Here is a 15528-nt window from a genome sequence, read left to right on the forward strand (position 1 = left end):
ACACACACACACACACACAACAGCAGCTCCTCTCGCTCAGTTTTTGCACTTATGCAAATATGTGACGTCTTGATGAATCGAGCAGATATTTGAAGTTTACACAGAAACATTCTCGCATGAAAATATCTTAAAAGTTTATTTTGTGACCCAGAAAGAGTAATATTTCAAACTCTGCCACTCTGTGTTCCTCCGCCACTGCCTCCTTTGAGTTTTGGATGAAATGCATTCTGGGATATTGCATTTTGTCATTTCGAGCTGATTGGAGACCAGAACAGCCAATCAGATATTTTTGCATCCAAGTCTGTGATTGGCTGGTTTTGTGGCACAAATACAACGGTGTAGAGAAAGAGTTGAGCGCGCACGGGCATAAACGTTGAGAGCGCGAGCAAGTGCAAAAACTGAGCGAGAGGGTGTGTGTGTGTGTGTGTGTGTGTGTGGATAACAGCAAACACTGAAATACATTTTTTGCACGCAGCAATGAAGTTTGTTCACTCAAATTCAGCTTTTCGTCACTCAAAATAAATTTCTCTTCAAAATGCAACACTTGCACCTGCAAACTTTGTTTCATGCGCTCAGAATAGTGGCACAAAGATAACATCATAGAACTGATGGATCAAAGCAGCAAAACATTTTAACACACCGAGACTTGTTGGATTGTAGCTCTGAATATGAACTTGGACTTAAACCAACGTGTGGATGTTCAGCAGGATTGTCTCCATGAAAATCTGTCACATGTGAAGTATTACAAACAGAGCTTTATTATTAAGTATAGTGAGGCCGTGAACGGTGAGTCGAGGGTTCAGCATGCTGAAAAAAATCCAGACTCAAGGCTCAAAATGAAGCGTGTGGCTGTTTTACGTCACGCTGCAGCGCCTCCAGTTTGAGAAAAGTCCACTTTTATTGTTTTGTTGATCCGGTCAGATTGAGGGCGGCAACTCGGAGACTGTCGGAGGCGCTCGTCTCACCTTCTTCTTCTTCTCTTTTACAGGACATGATTTACACCGGGGTCATCGCTGTGCTGCTCTTCATCTCCTCCTGCGTCTTCGCCGCAGACTGCGGCTCTTTGGTTCAGGCAACCGTTGCTGTGGTGAGAAAACGTCCTCGGACTCGCACTACCCTCCTTTCCTACCTCCTGAATCTTCCTTTTCCTTTTCTTCTATATCTCCTCCTTTCCTTTCCTTCCTGGCTGACAGTGTGTGTTATAGGGCTGCCACAAAGGATTATTTTGATAGTCGACTAGTCACCGATTATTTTTGCGATTAGTCGACTAATCAGATCATCATCCATTGGACGTAAAACGTACAGCTTATTGCACCAGCAGCATCTGCTCTTATATAACTATCATTAGCTTACAGCTTTAAGTGTTTAAGGTCTGTGCTAACTAACAATAAAGACAAGATGATAGTTTATTAAATTTTAATGAAATCTGCAGATTGTTTCGGTGAAGTTTAATAAACTCCTTGCTATCTAAAATATAACAGGACACCGGAGTAAATTCTCCAGCATCTCACACTTCTGATAATCAGCTGTCTGCTTGACGTTTATTCAGCTGTGTAAAAACTATAACTTTAATCTCAGCCAAACCGATTTACTCAGGAACAAATAAAACACTGAAAAAAGCCAAACAACATTTTGAAGTTATCTAAGTGACTCATATATCATGTTTAACCTGAGTAGCGAAAGACGGCGGTGGGTTTGAAAACGATTTGCCGGGAGTCCGGTGTTCTCACGGCGCTAGTGACCTAGCCCCCGGCTAACTATCGAGCTAGTGGGTAACAGACGTCTCAGAAAACGTCGGAGCGCTTTTGAAAATATGTGGTGTCTTGATAAACTGAGCAGATATTTGAGGTTTACACAGCTACATTCTCCATGAAAATATGTTAAACGTTTATTTTGTGACCCAGAAAGAATAATAAGAGTAAAGTTAAAACTAACTAGCTGCCGCCATTGTTGACAACTGCGCTGGGGCTATGAATTCTGGGACACAGCTTCTTCTTCTTCGGGGTTTAACGGCAGCTGGCATCCTTGTACATGCAGTGCTGCCATCTTCTGTTTCAGTCCGTTATTACACTCTTAAATCCTGCTACTCATTCCTGCGTCTTTTGTGATCTTACAAAGCTTCAAACGACACGTCGACTATTAAATCAGTCGTCGACGATTTTGATAGTCGACTAATCGTGGCAGCCCTAGTGTGTTATCAGGTCACCTACAGCAGCGCTCTTCTTCTTCTCTGTCGTCCAGGTCTTTGGGTTCTTGGCGACTGTGGCGTTTTCCATCGACTTCGGCCTGATGGTGAAGAGCAAGGGGCTTCCCTTCCTAAACAAAGACAAGAAGCAGGAGCACACTAACGGCATCCAGACGCCGGCAGAGGAGGAAAGACTCAAAGCCAACGAGACAGTTTAAGCGTCTTTCTGCTCATACGCGTGAGGTCGCTCATTACTTTTCCCAATATTCCTCTAACATGATAGTGAAGGGGTGGAGCTTCCAATGCTGACCTCACGTCCATGTTTTTTTTCTTTTTAAATCCAGTTTGTAGTTCTTTTCCCAGCGCTGAGGGCGCTCTGTTCAGAAATCATCACCCTGTCGCTGTGCAGAGCGCCGAAAACGAGAGACACTAAAACCATCAAACCACTAAATCTTCAGCTGTAGTTTAGATTGTAGGATTTATTTTTACGCAGTTTGTGATAAACGCTTTGCTTTATCGTCCTGTTGTCATAGAAATAATCAGATGGACGAGAAGGAAAATCACAGAAGTGTTTTCGAAGGCGTCGGCACCTCCGATTGGTCCGAGTCTCTCCAGCAGAATCCTGATATTAAAATATATTCTCCTTACTTTTAATTTGAATGAAATGTTGCACACCAAGGAAAATATTCCTGATTGTTGAAGTACCGTCTGTGTCCCTGAACGCCTCACGATGCTCAGGTCGAGACTGAGAGCGTGCTAAAGTTGATTATTCATCAGCCTTACTTGTGTTGAAATGACTCGGAGTGTCCAGCAGGGGGAGACGTCTGCTCGTCAACCATCCAGGGGCTGTTTCATAAACGCTCATTTAGTTGATGCAGACGAGTTAAAGTTCATTTCATGTTTTTTATCTGGACACTGTGGAAATGCGGTCCTTTGCCAAACGTGCCTTAGTCCTCCTTAAATTCTCCCTGTGGACCAGTCAGGTTTATCCATAGCCTGTATCTAAAAGATGGACCTAGCTGCTGTGACATCACCTGTTGGTTGGTGATGCACGCTTCTTTTTTTTTTTTTTTTTTTTTTTGAACGCTTTCACATGAAACGAGCGACAGACTTTGTTTTCCTACCAGAGTGGTCGCCCCCTGCTGGACATTACAGAGCATTAGCTTTCAGGTCTTATAATGTTTTGTGTCACTCTTGACATTTTAAAAGTGAAATTGTGCCTTTTTTTTAAAACATACTTTTTTACTTCCTGTCTGTGTTTGATATCTTTGATGCCGTGTGGACAAATATGAATATCGGGGGTAATTTAGCAAAATCAGCTCAGAGCTTTTGATGATCTCTTTTAATGCTTTTATTAACTGTTATCACTAATTATGGCCTTGATTTTGGGCTCAAGCTCATCAGATAAGGGAGAGGACTCTTAGTGACTCATGGTGATTCTAATCGCTGACGTGTGAATGTGTTAAAATGTAACAATGAAAGGGTGAATATCAAAGTGTTTGTTTGAGGTTTTCTTCCGTCTTTGCTCTCTGCTGTTGGCGGCTGAAGCTGACGTAGCTGCAGGTGTGTGAGGGCGCCGTGGAGGGGAAGCCTCCGCAGCATCGTTAAAAAGAGTAACATTAGAGAACTTGAAAAGGATACTGCGTGCCTACAAATGATCTAAAATTGAAATGTAAGAGGAATGGAGCTCTTTGAGTGAGCAGGGATTCTCCTTTTCTTCCTGTTCCTGCAAGTTTTTCCTCCCGTCTGTCACTCGCTGGTGGGTTTTCTCTCCAGTACTGTCGGGCACCTCTGTCGTTGTAAATGTGTTCGTGGTTCAGTAATCCGTCCCCCCACACACACCCACACACACACACTCAAACTTCACTAAAGTCACATCAAACTCTAAATTTTATGCCCAGAAAATGAAGCGGACTGCAGTTTAAAGGCAAACGCCATCTGTTTTTGTTTTTGTTTTTTTTACTACAAATGTAATATTTTTAAACGTTTAATTATAAAAAGTGTTTTTCTTTATTTCTGAGGTCTCATATTTTTTTCTTTTTTTGTTTTGTTTTTTAAATTGTGTCCATTTCTCCAAAGTCTCAGGACATAAAGTCACATTAACCATGAAAATGAAATCAGTGAGAAGTTTGAAATTCAGAAACATTTGAGAGCACATGAAGCAGCAGACTAATAAAGAACAGGTTTTTATACAAACTTTTCTACGTTTGTAAAAATGAAAAACACTCTGTGATGACGAGGACATTTGTTAGTAATCACAGTACACTGGACACTTCCGTGTGTGTCGAACAATCCAGAAATCTGAAATCATTTCTATTTGGGACCAAGTAAAGTTGATCTTCGAGACAGAGCCCGTTTGTTTTGTATATAAGTTTCTCTGATGTTTGTCAGCCTGTGTGTGAACGTACGGTTAGGATTTCACTGTCTGTAAGAAATTGCTGCAGTTTCTTTCTGTCAGGTGATAAAGAGATTTTCAATAAATACACGTGTTCGGTTTCTGTTTTCACCCACAAACATGAAAAACTTTGGACTGAAGGTGAGTTCTAGAAAAATCTGACCTCATGTTGAAACAGAAATGGTGTCAAAGCACCCACAGCTTCAGGAGCGTCTCTGAGGAACTCTTCATTAAAATTACATCAAACTTATGTCCTAATAAATATATTCCTCGCAATGAGGGAGGAGCTTCAGAGAGGGCGTGGCCATCTGTGAGCCTGTGACCTCCAGTTGGTGGAAGGCTGAAGCACAGAGCAGTGTCACGGTTTCACCTATGACGAACTTTTTATCACCACTGGAGCGGATTATTCTCAGTCTTCATTAGTTTTACTGAACGCTTGATAATATTAACGATTTGTGTCAGAATCAGGAGACTTTGTTTCCATTATACATCAAAGTGCAACATGCATAGTAAAACTACATTAATGAAAGAAAAAAGTACTGTGGCTGTGTGATCATGTGTGTATATGCAGATGACAATGAAATCAATAAAGGCTGACATCATCAGTAAGTAGAGAAATTTACATTACACATGCTTCCCTTAGGCAGTATCGTTAGAAGACATAACGTCTTGATGCATCTCAATCATCCAGGTAAGTAAATCTCCAGAAGTTGATTCTGTTCATCTGGACGTAGCGTTTTGTGGGAGAAACGTTTCGTCATCATCAGGTGACGTCTTCAGTCTCAGCTGACTGCAGGTCTCAATCTTATAAACAGTTCATTTGCATAATGACTGAAACCAGCCCACTGAAGGAACAATGGGCTGGGAGGTCAGGTCCTTAATCATAATTATCCAAATTCTCATGACCATTGATCAACAACCACTGACCAAAACCCACTGATCAAAGACCATTGACCAACGGCCATGAGTACCATTCGCAGAGGCTGGAAGATCAAGGTGCACCCGGTGGAGGTGGGGTGCAGGGGCTTTGTTGCCAGTACAACAGCAAAGCTGCTTAGAGAGACTGGGATCAGAGGACAGGCGCAACGGCAGGCTATAAGAGAGCTAGCTAACACTGCTGAGAGGACCAGTCACTGGCTATGGTTAAAAAGGGCTGACATCACTCTGCCAGCTAACCACGAGAGAAAAGAAATTCTCCGCTCTTCTTCCCTTATCTGGGAGGCAGTGGGGAGGAAGAGCGTACAGCCGGATCCGGCGGGGAGGTGTGGGAAGCCAGATCGGGCGCCCCCCTTCCAGCTCTCCTCTCTGCTCTCTCCTATCTTGTCCCTTTTGTCTTACTTCTCTTGATCACCTTTTCTATCCCTTTGAAGAAGTGAGGCTCCATAAATGCTAAACAGGTGAGTATTATTTGTAATAATAATAGATAGAAAATAAACTGTAGGAAACTAAACAGAAGAAAGAAGGAGAGAAATAATAAGTTAACATAAACCACTGACACTCCAGGGCCTGACCAACCCTGGCAGGGCCTCCTTGGATGAGGGATTCTAGTGATAATGGCCGAAACACCCGATGAATCCAAGGTCCACTGCTGATGATGTGTCCCAAATTTAAAATGATAATCTAGATCAGATCTCTAATCCCTAAACCTAACCAAGGAAGGAAAATGGCAGATTAGCCTGGGTAAAAGACCGGCAGTTGAGGCACACAACGATGCGTGCTGCTGGCAAAGTTTCTGGGCTTTCCTCCTCATAACAGCCGTCCCTCAAGAGTCTCTCCATCTAAACAAGCATTATCAGGGACTGTAACACCTAGTCCTCACTGAATCTCTGTCTCTCTTCCACAGCATGTCTTTATCCTGTCTTCCTTCTCTCACCCCAACCAATCACAGCAGATGGCCCCGCCCCTCCCTGACCATGGTTCTGCCGGAGGTTTCTTCCTGTTAAAAGGGAGTTTTTCCTTCCCACTGTTGCTAAAGCAGTGGGGATCGTATGCAATGTTGCCTGTAATTTTTCATGTGTCTGCGCAAACACACAAACACCCTGAGCGGTGCCTTGGACCACTGTGAGTAACATCAGACGTGTGCAGTTTAATTCTTCTGTTAAAGTATTTCTGTTAGAATACACTGGAACTTACGAATACCCCGTTTCATGAAAAATTCAAGTTATGAAGGCGCTGAACGGCGATATTTCTGCCCGTGTTACGGCAAAATGCCCGCGTAACGAAATCCGCTGGCTCTGATTGGCTGAGCCTACAATGCCCACAATGTCTTCTGAATCACGTGACAACCCCTTGGCTTCCGTACTTGCGTTTCGCTGTTCCACTTGAACGATTTATTGTTGTTCTAGTTAGCAATTAGCCTACAGCCTATCGTTCAGCATCGCCTCACTCAGAACGCGCGATGGGTGCTTCGACCCTCGGGAACAAATCGGGGTTCCGCTGTAGCTCTAATTAAGTGCATTAGCCCACTTACAGTGAAAAGTACAAACATCTTGTCCATGACCTGTGCAGTATATTAACACCAAATTGGAAGTGAAAATTACTTAAACCCCAATTTTGAAAACAATATTTTTTCATGCTCTGACTTGTATAACGAGTCTGTGTGAAGCTCCTGCTGTGGTCTGGGAGACAGTCCTGGAACTCTTTGTCTGCAAAATACACTATTTAATTACCAATGTTGGGCAAGTTATTTTGAAAAAGTAATTAATTATAGTTACTAGTTAATTCTTCAAAAAAGAGTTTTGCAAACAACAAAGTTGCAGCTGTTTACCTAAAAATGCAGCCGAGGCAGTTTTTATAACCATTTCAAACTATTTACAGAACAATCAGGTGTTCTGCATCAAATATGAGTCACGCAAATTATTTGTGTCCACTACAAAGGAGAAAATCACAGCCTGATCCCTGCAGGCCTGACAGCAGCAGGTGTAGCACTGCTCCTGCTTCCACCTGCGTTTACACTTTAATCTGCCTTTGGTGGCTTTTTGGCAGAACTGCGACATTCAGCAGCCGCCTCATTGTTCTGACACACAAACTAAAACTATCCACAAAACAACACATTAACTACACACTCCAAACACGCTAAACGTCACAAATCTCTCACATCTAAAACCTCGCTCTCTCTCACCACCGTCACTCCTCAAATGAATTGTTACGTATTGATTTCAATTTGAATGAAGGTTGGATTGTTTGTGCGCGGAGACTGCGTCAGCAGGTTTTGCATGCGCGCAGCTCAGAGGAAACATTTGTGTTTTCTCTGTTGTCTTTGTTAATGCAGGGTCTTCACCTTACAATATGAGCGCCTCGAGGCAACATTTGTTGTGATTTTGCGCTATGTAAATAAAGCTGAATTGAATCGCGTGACGTTGACGTAGAAAAGAAAGAAATATGTGCAACAAAAAAAACCTGTTGCATAAATCAAACATAGCAAAAGCCGGAGTGACGAAATTAGAAGAACGATTGCAGCCTGTTGGCAACAAACTGACAGCAATCACATCCTGACTCCCACATGTCACAACCCGGTGTTTCAGCTAACAGGGCGAGCTGAGGATCCAGGAGACATTCCCAGGAAAGCATCATCAGCGTTCACAGTCTGATGATGGAAAGAGTCGAGGATGGTCCACGTATCACATGTAGGTTAAAAATAAGAGCACATCACACATGATAACAAACATGCACTTTTCAAGCTTTGTCCAATGAAAGATCAGAAAGCAGGTCAAACATCCAGGGTACCACAGATCCTTTCACAGACTGTTATACTGTGATGCTGATGTTCAGCGTGGTTTTTCACCAGAGCTCAACAGAAGCATTAAATCTGATGTTTACAGTGAAAAACAGCAGATTGGAGAGGGGGAGGTGAGAGGCACATCAGCAGCATTTTTCCACTGTTTGGTCATTTTGATGAAATGTTGCGACAAATAGGAAATTTCAATGTTTTCTATTAAGAGGTAAAAGAAAATGAGGTTCAGAGCTGATCGCAAAGAAATCAAACCCAGTGTGTCAGCCAGTGTCTTCATCAGCACTGCTGACCACACGTTTAAAGAAGTCGTCATTCAGTGGGCTCATTAAAACGTAAGGATGGCAGTTTGGGACAAAAACAGTCTGTGGGCTCCTGTTCCTGCTGGCAGGTAAGACGTGTTTAACATTTTTATGTGTCTTATTGTAGCTGCTTGTGTTTTCACATCAAACCTTTCTTCCTGGCAGCCCGACTTCTTTACGTTTCGGAAACTTTGTTTTAGAGCTTCACACACAGCAGTCTGTATTTTCTGTCTGTGAACTGAGTCACTGTGTTCGGATCTCAGCTCTGTGTTTGCTCTTCTTTAGGTGCTGTGGGTCAAACTGTGATCTATCCTCTCAGGTCTACCTGTGCTGTCAGAGGATCCACTGCCACACTCCGCTGCACCTTCACACCTCTGAAGTCTTTCAAAGTGAATCAAACAGAAGTTCCACCAAAGATCGTCAGAGTCCTCTGGTGTCAGAACCACCGGTACTGCTACACTAACACTCCGTCTGTGTGTGACAGTGACTCAGCAAACATCGATCCTCGTTATCAATATCTGGGAGACAAGAAGACAAACTTTACAGATCAGAGATGTTCAGCAGGGAGACAACGCAAGCTTTCGCTTCAGGATGGAAGCTGATCATCGTGAAGGACGTTTTACTAACCAGACAGGAGTGACTGTCAGAGTTGATGGTGAGAGAAAAATATCCTGGTTCTGACACAAATATTAATCTTTAATATTAATGACTGTTTATTAAAACTAATGAACACTTTGATTTTAGATTCGTCTAAAATGAGAATAATCAGCTCCAGTGATGATAAAAAGTTGAGCAGAGGTGAAACCGTCACACTGCTCTGCACTTTCCACCAACTGGAGGTCACGTGGTTCAAAGATGGCCACGCCCTCTCAGACACTGGCCCCTCCCTCCTTCTCATCCTGACTGCAGAGGACTCTGGGAGCTATATAAATAAACTCTTTGGGGTTTTATTTCATATTTATATTATTTATCTGTTATTATTGATTTACTTTAGCTCAACTCAGTGATTAACAGAATAATGAGGAATCACAATTAACAATAACAATGTTGTATTGCATTACTGAGTCGTGTAAACTCACTGGGTTACAACATCATTGTGTTCTCTAGTTCTTTGCAGGAACGTGAAACCAGGCTTCTACATGTCATTCAGCAAGTGGGAGAATATGGGTTGAACCTTTCTCCCCAAAAGTGCTCCTTTTCCCAAAGTTCAGTGCGATACTTGAGACACATTGTTTCTAGCAAAGTTGTAGAGACTGATCCCGAGAAGCTCAGAGCTCTCAGAACCTGGCCATGACCCCAGACACTCAGTGAGCTCAAGTCTTTTCTAGGCTTTGTAGGGTACTATCAACAGTTTGTGAAGGACTGACCAAAACCTGTCAAACCCCTGAATGATTTCACCAAAGGCTAACCACCACAGAGGAAGGGCAGAAAGGTAACACCTGGCCCTAGTGGGTATTGAACCCTAAAGTGCTGCTTTCCAACTGTTTTTGAAGTAATCATAGATTTAATTGGAAAGTAAATCTTAAATGAAATTAAATCTCTGCTCCAGCACAGCTGGATTTCATTTCATTGATTTGCACATCATTGCTGTTCATGTGGTTTACATTTTCACAATAACTGCTGAATCCAACTGTTACATTTGCAGTTTTAACAAACAGTGAGGAACTATTACTAAATATATGTGTTGGATATGTTTAAAATGACATTTTGAATGAAAGATATCTGCTGGTGTGTGAGCAGTTGAGCTTTTCCGCCCTTTCCAGAATTATAATGGTTACAGCTTCACTCAGATATCACTGAGGCGGTGACGCAGCCATGCAAACACAGTGATCGCATGCAAAACTCTGCTTCACATTCAAATGAAGACACAAACCTGAGACCTGATGCAGCAGACGTGTTCAAGGTTTGATGCTGTGAGAAAAGCTTTATTACACTTACAGACTAAAACTGCAGAAGAAAGTCAGAGAGGATGAATACATGAGCAATGTTTACTGTTTATGACCTCAGTCTGGCTTCATGGTTTCACAGCTCACTCACCATGTGGTGGTTGATGGAGGTCAGTTTGAGTTTGCTTCTCAGATGAATTTGAATAAGGCCGATTTTTGCATTAAGAAAATACTCCTGATATCTTTAAACAAATAAACCTGAATGAACACTTTCAGCCTACGTCTGGCTTTACATGATGTACGAAGCTTTTCTGAGAGAGGATTTAGGAGCAGATGTTTATTATGTGGATGATTTTAACTGTTTCCAGTTCAGCAGACTGGATGCTTCTCTTCCAAATAAAGATGATCATATTTCAGTCCTCACTGTGTTTTTGTTTATGCAAGAAAATGACCAGAGTGAGAGCAAACGAGGCTCCATTTAAACATGTAACTCAGTTACATGTGGAGATGTTAAAAAAACAATAATAAATTGGTTTAAATACATTTTATAATATTTATTATGAAGAGAGAGCTGAGTGTAAAAGCAGATGATGTCACTTCCTGGTGTGCAGACTAAACCGACCCACAGTCTTCCTTCTCACATATCCCAGAATTCGTAGCGCGGCCCAGCCAAATTTCAGTTTCCAACAATAGCGGCTGCTACTAAGTTTTAAAATTACTCTTATTAATCTTTCTGGGTCACAAAATAAACTTTTAGCATATTTCCAGGTGAGAAAGTAGCTTTGTAAACTTCAAATATCTGCTCGGTTTATCAAGACATCGCAAAAGTGCGCCGACGTTTTCGGAGACGTCTGTTACCCACCAGCTCGATAGCGAGCCGGGGGGTTCAATGGTCACTCCAGCCGGCGAGAGCAGCGGACTCCCGGCTTCATCGTTTTCAGACCGCCACTCTGTCACTACTCAGGTTAAACATGATATTGAAGTCACTCGGAGAACTTTCCTTTTTTCTGTGTTTTATTTGTTCCGGAGTAAATCGTTTGGCTGAGATCAAAGTTATTAGATTATTAGATTAAATAAAACTTTATTAATCCATCGGGTTGGTTCCTCCGGGATTTTCACACAGCTGAATAAACGTCAGCGGGTGTCGGAGTGGAGGATGCCATCCTGTACCTCCTACACAGAGCCCACTCACACCTGGATGGGGGAAAAGGCACGGTCAGGATCCTGTTTCTTGACTTTTCCAGTGCCTTTAATACCATCCGGCCCTGTATGCTTCAAGAAAAACTGAACAGGATGGAGGTGGACCCCTGCCTGGTGGCTTGGATCTCCGACTACCTCACCGACAGACCACAGTACGTCAGGCTGAAGGACATCACGTCTGACACAGTGGTCAGCAGCACAGGAGCACCACAGGGAACTGTGCTGTCCCCTCTTCTCTTCACCCTGTACACCTCTGACTTCTGCTACAACTCTGAATTATGCCACATTCAGAAGTTTGCAGACGACACGGCCATCATGGGGTGTATCTGGGATGATCAGGAAGAGGAGTACAGAAGTCTGGTGAGGAACTTTGTCGCATGGAGTCACACAAACCACCTGCAACTCAACACCTCAAAGACTAAGGAACTGGTTGTGGACTTCGGGAGGTCCAGAGAAGGTCCACTGCCGGTTCAGATAGAGGGGGAGGAGGTGGAGGTGGTCAACAAGTACAAGTACCTCGGGCTGTGGGTGGACAATAAACTGGACTGGTCATGCAACACAGAGCACCTGTATAAAAAAGCCCAAAGCCGACTGTACTTCCTCAGGAGGCTGAGGTCTTTTAACATCTGCAGGAAGCTCCTGAGGATGTTTTACCAGTCGGTGGTTGCTGGAGTACTTTTCTATGCTGTGGTGTGCTGGGGGAGCAGCACAGCAAAGAAGGACTCATCCAGGCTGGAGAAACTGATCAGGAGGGCTAGCTCTGTGGTCGGCATGAAGCTGGACACTCTGGTGACAGTGGCAGAGAAAAGGACATTAAAGAAACTGCTGGACATTATGGACAATGCTGGGCATCCTCTGCACATGGCCATAAACAATCAGAAGAGTCTGTTCAGTGACAGGTTGCTTCTCCCCAAGACAAGAACTAACAGACTTAAAAACTCCTTTGTCCCACACGCCATCAGACTGTTTAACTCCTCTCTGGAGGGGAGAGGGAGGGGAAACAGGAGGACAAAGGAGGGAACAACTAAGCTGTAGTGCCTCTTCACCTCACTGTGCAATACCTTGTGCAATACTTTTTGTAAATAGTCAACAGTGCAATAGACTCAATACTTGAAATGTGCAATTCACTTGTATTTTTATTTTTATTCCTATTTATTCTATTTATCCCCTTCGTATATTTTATTTATATTGTCTCTGTATTTATATATATATATATATGTGTGTGTGTGTGTGTGTATTATATATATATATATATATATATATATATATATATATATATATATATATATATAGGAGCAGATGTTTATTATGTGGATGATTTTAACTGTTTCCAGTTCAGCAGACTGGATGCTTCTCTTCCAAATAAAGATGATCATATTTCAGTCCTCACTGTGTTTTTGTTTATGCAAGAAAATGACCAGAGTGAGAGCAAACGAGGCTCCATTTAAACATGTAACTCAGTTACATGTGGAGATGTTAAAAAACAATAATAAATTGGTTTAAATACATTTTATAATATTTATTATGAAGAGAGAGCTGAGTGTAAAAGCAGATGATGTCACTTCCTGGTGTGCAGACTAAACCGCCACAGTCTTCCTTCTCACTGTAAGCGGCTGTCTCCTCCTCTCTGTGGAAAACCTTCCCATCAGGCTGCGTCCTCCACCTCAGCTTCACCTCCTCAGTGACTCCTTGCTCCACCAGCTTCTCCCTCACCTGAAACACAGTTTTCACACATTAACAGAAGCTCCTCATTAATCAATCACTGAGACTGATTATTGACAGTGTAGAGAGAAAGCGTTATAACCTGATAAAGACACAGTGACTGATTTCTAACCAGCACAGGATGATTGAATTTCATTCTTCCCCAGTGATGTATCTCATCAGCAAAGACACACAACTGTCAAACTTGTCTCCACTGATCTCAGTGACATGTTTAACAGTTGTGTATTTGGACATTTTCTTCCCGCTTGTTTGAAATACGACATGTTATCAAAGTCAGAAAGGTCGAGATCCTAAAAAGCCTGTGCCCCAGTTTGGCTGGAAAAGCCACGATGATGATGATTGGTCCACCATCACACAGTCCCCATCTCCTGATTGCAAAGTCAGAGGCAGGAGCTGGACGTCGCTGCCATTGGACCACTCCCAGCTGTTGCTCAAACCAATCCAGGCATATGACAAAGAGGGAATCAGCCATCTATTTCCATTCACTGAATAACTATCATACATGTCTGACGCCAGCAGAGTCACGATCTCCGTGTTGTTCACCACACTGTTGACGGTGCTCAGGTCTGTGTACCTGTCCCTGCAGTAGGACCGAGCGCCATGAAAGCTCCTCGAGTCCTGCACCAGGATGTAACGGCCAGCATCACCTGGAAGAGAAACGAGCAGACAGAGTCAGAGCACAGGCTGGAAATGTTCACCAACAACATTCGCCTTTTTTAAACTACAAACTGATATTTTTAAGAAATGCTGATCATGATATCTTTTCTTCGACTAAATGTGTTTTAGTTGTACATAATAATATAAATATATAAATATATCTATCTATCTGAGAGACTATTGTTCCTTCGTCGTGGTGCTTTAAGGTGCCGATGCCACTCACCGCTGTAACAGATGAAGTGCTTCTCTTCTGAACAGTCTCTGGTCGACCAGAATCCCAATGCAGATACCGTCACACACTTCCCCACACCAGGCTCGCCTGTGCCCCAGTTTGTGAAGGTTGATTTACCTGTTCCAGTATAAAACCACTTCCAGGGTAACATTATACCACAGAGTCAGGTACTTCTGATTTGAGACCTTAGTTTTCACAGGAGCTACAGTATCCAGAGTCGTACGCAGTGAGGAGGTAAAATTATTAACAAGATAATCGACCTCTGTTGGGGCAGCATTCAGATAGCTGCTCTGCTCTGTGTTGGTACAGGGCATTGAAGATGATAACAGTGGGTGGATTATATTCTTAAACTTAGTTACAGCGCTTTCAGAAAGACATCTACTGTGATAAAGTCTACTCTCCACCGCTGTGTAATCAATTATTGTAAAAGTAAATGTTATCAGGAAATGATCAGACAGCAGAGGGTTTTCAGGAAACACTGTTAAATGCTCAGTTTCTATGCCATATGTTAAAACAAGATCTAGAGTGTGATTAAAGTGGTGGGTGGGTTCTTTTAGAGTTTGAGAGAAGCCAATTGAGTCTAATAACAGATTAAATGCCATGTTGAGGCTGTCATTCTTAGCATCTACATGGATGTTAAAATCACCCACAATAATTATTTTATCTGAGGTCAGAACTAAATTAGATATAAAGTCTGAGAAATCAGACAGAAACTCTGTGTAAGGCCCAGGTGGACGATAGATGATAACAAGTAAGACTGGTTTCTGAGTTTTACAGCTGGGGTGGACGAGGCGAAGCATCAGGCTTTCAAATGAATTAAAAGTCTGTCTGGGTCTTTGGTTGATTAATAGGCTGGTGTGAAAAATTGCTGCCACACCGATTGTGGGCATATAAATAATGTTTTATTGAACAACTGTGTTGAAAATGTGTTTTGTGAGGCTCAACCGGCTCCTTCATAGAAACTGCCCGGAGCCTAACCAGAGGCTGAGCTGGAGGCCTCAGCTACCTCTGAACCAGTGGGAGTTTTTAAGTCGGACCTGCCACGTCAGCTGGAAAATTGAGGTTTCTCAGTCATCCAGGTCATTGTATTCTAAGAAGTGGGCTTTAAGGTGTCTGGGAAGGGATCTCAAAAATCCTCAGAACTCTATATTGGAGACACCAAAAAGCCATTTCATAAAGGCATGGCACAACATAGAAGAGCCACCTTGGCGGGACAGGA

At 42.7% G+C, this 15528-nt stretch overlaps 1 pseudogene; it reads left to right on the forward strand.

Moving 5' to 3' along the window:
* Positions 1 to 8651: 8651 nt before the first annotated feature.
* On the forward strand, positions 8652 to 9784 carry LOC147319783 (uncharacterized; annotated as a pseudogene).
* Positions 9785 to 15528: the final 5744 nt, after the last annotated feature.

This window comes from Aulonocara sp. 'chitande type north' Nkhata Bay, linkage group LG11 (genome assembly GCF_057382095.1).
Source record: "Aulonocara sp. 'chitande type north' Nkhata Bay isolate Kocher_YH1m ecotype deep benthic linkage group LG11, A_spYH_male_GT1.1, whole genome shotgun sequence".
Classification (NCBI taxonomy): domain Eukaryota; kingdom Metazoa; phylum Chordata; class Actinopteri; order Cichliformes; family Cichlidae; genus Aulonocara; species Aulonocara sp. 'chitande type north' Nkhata Bay.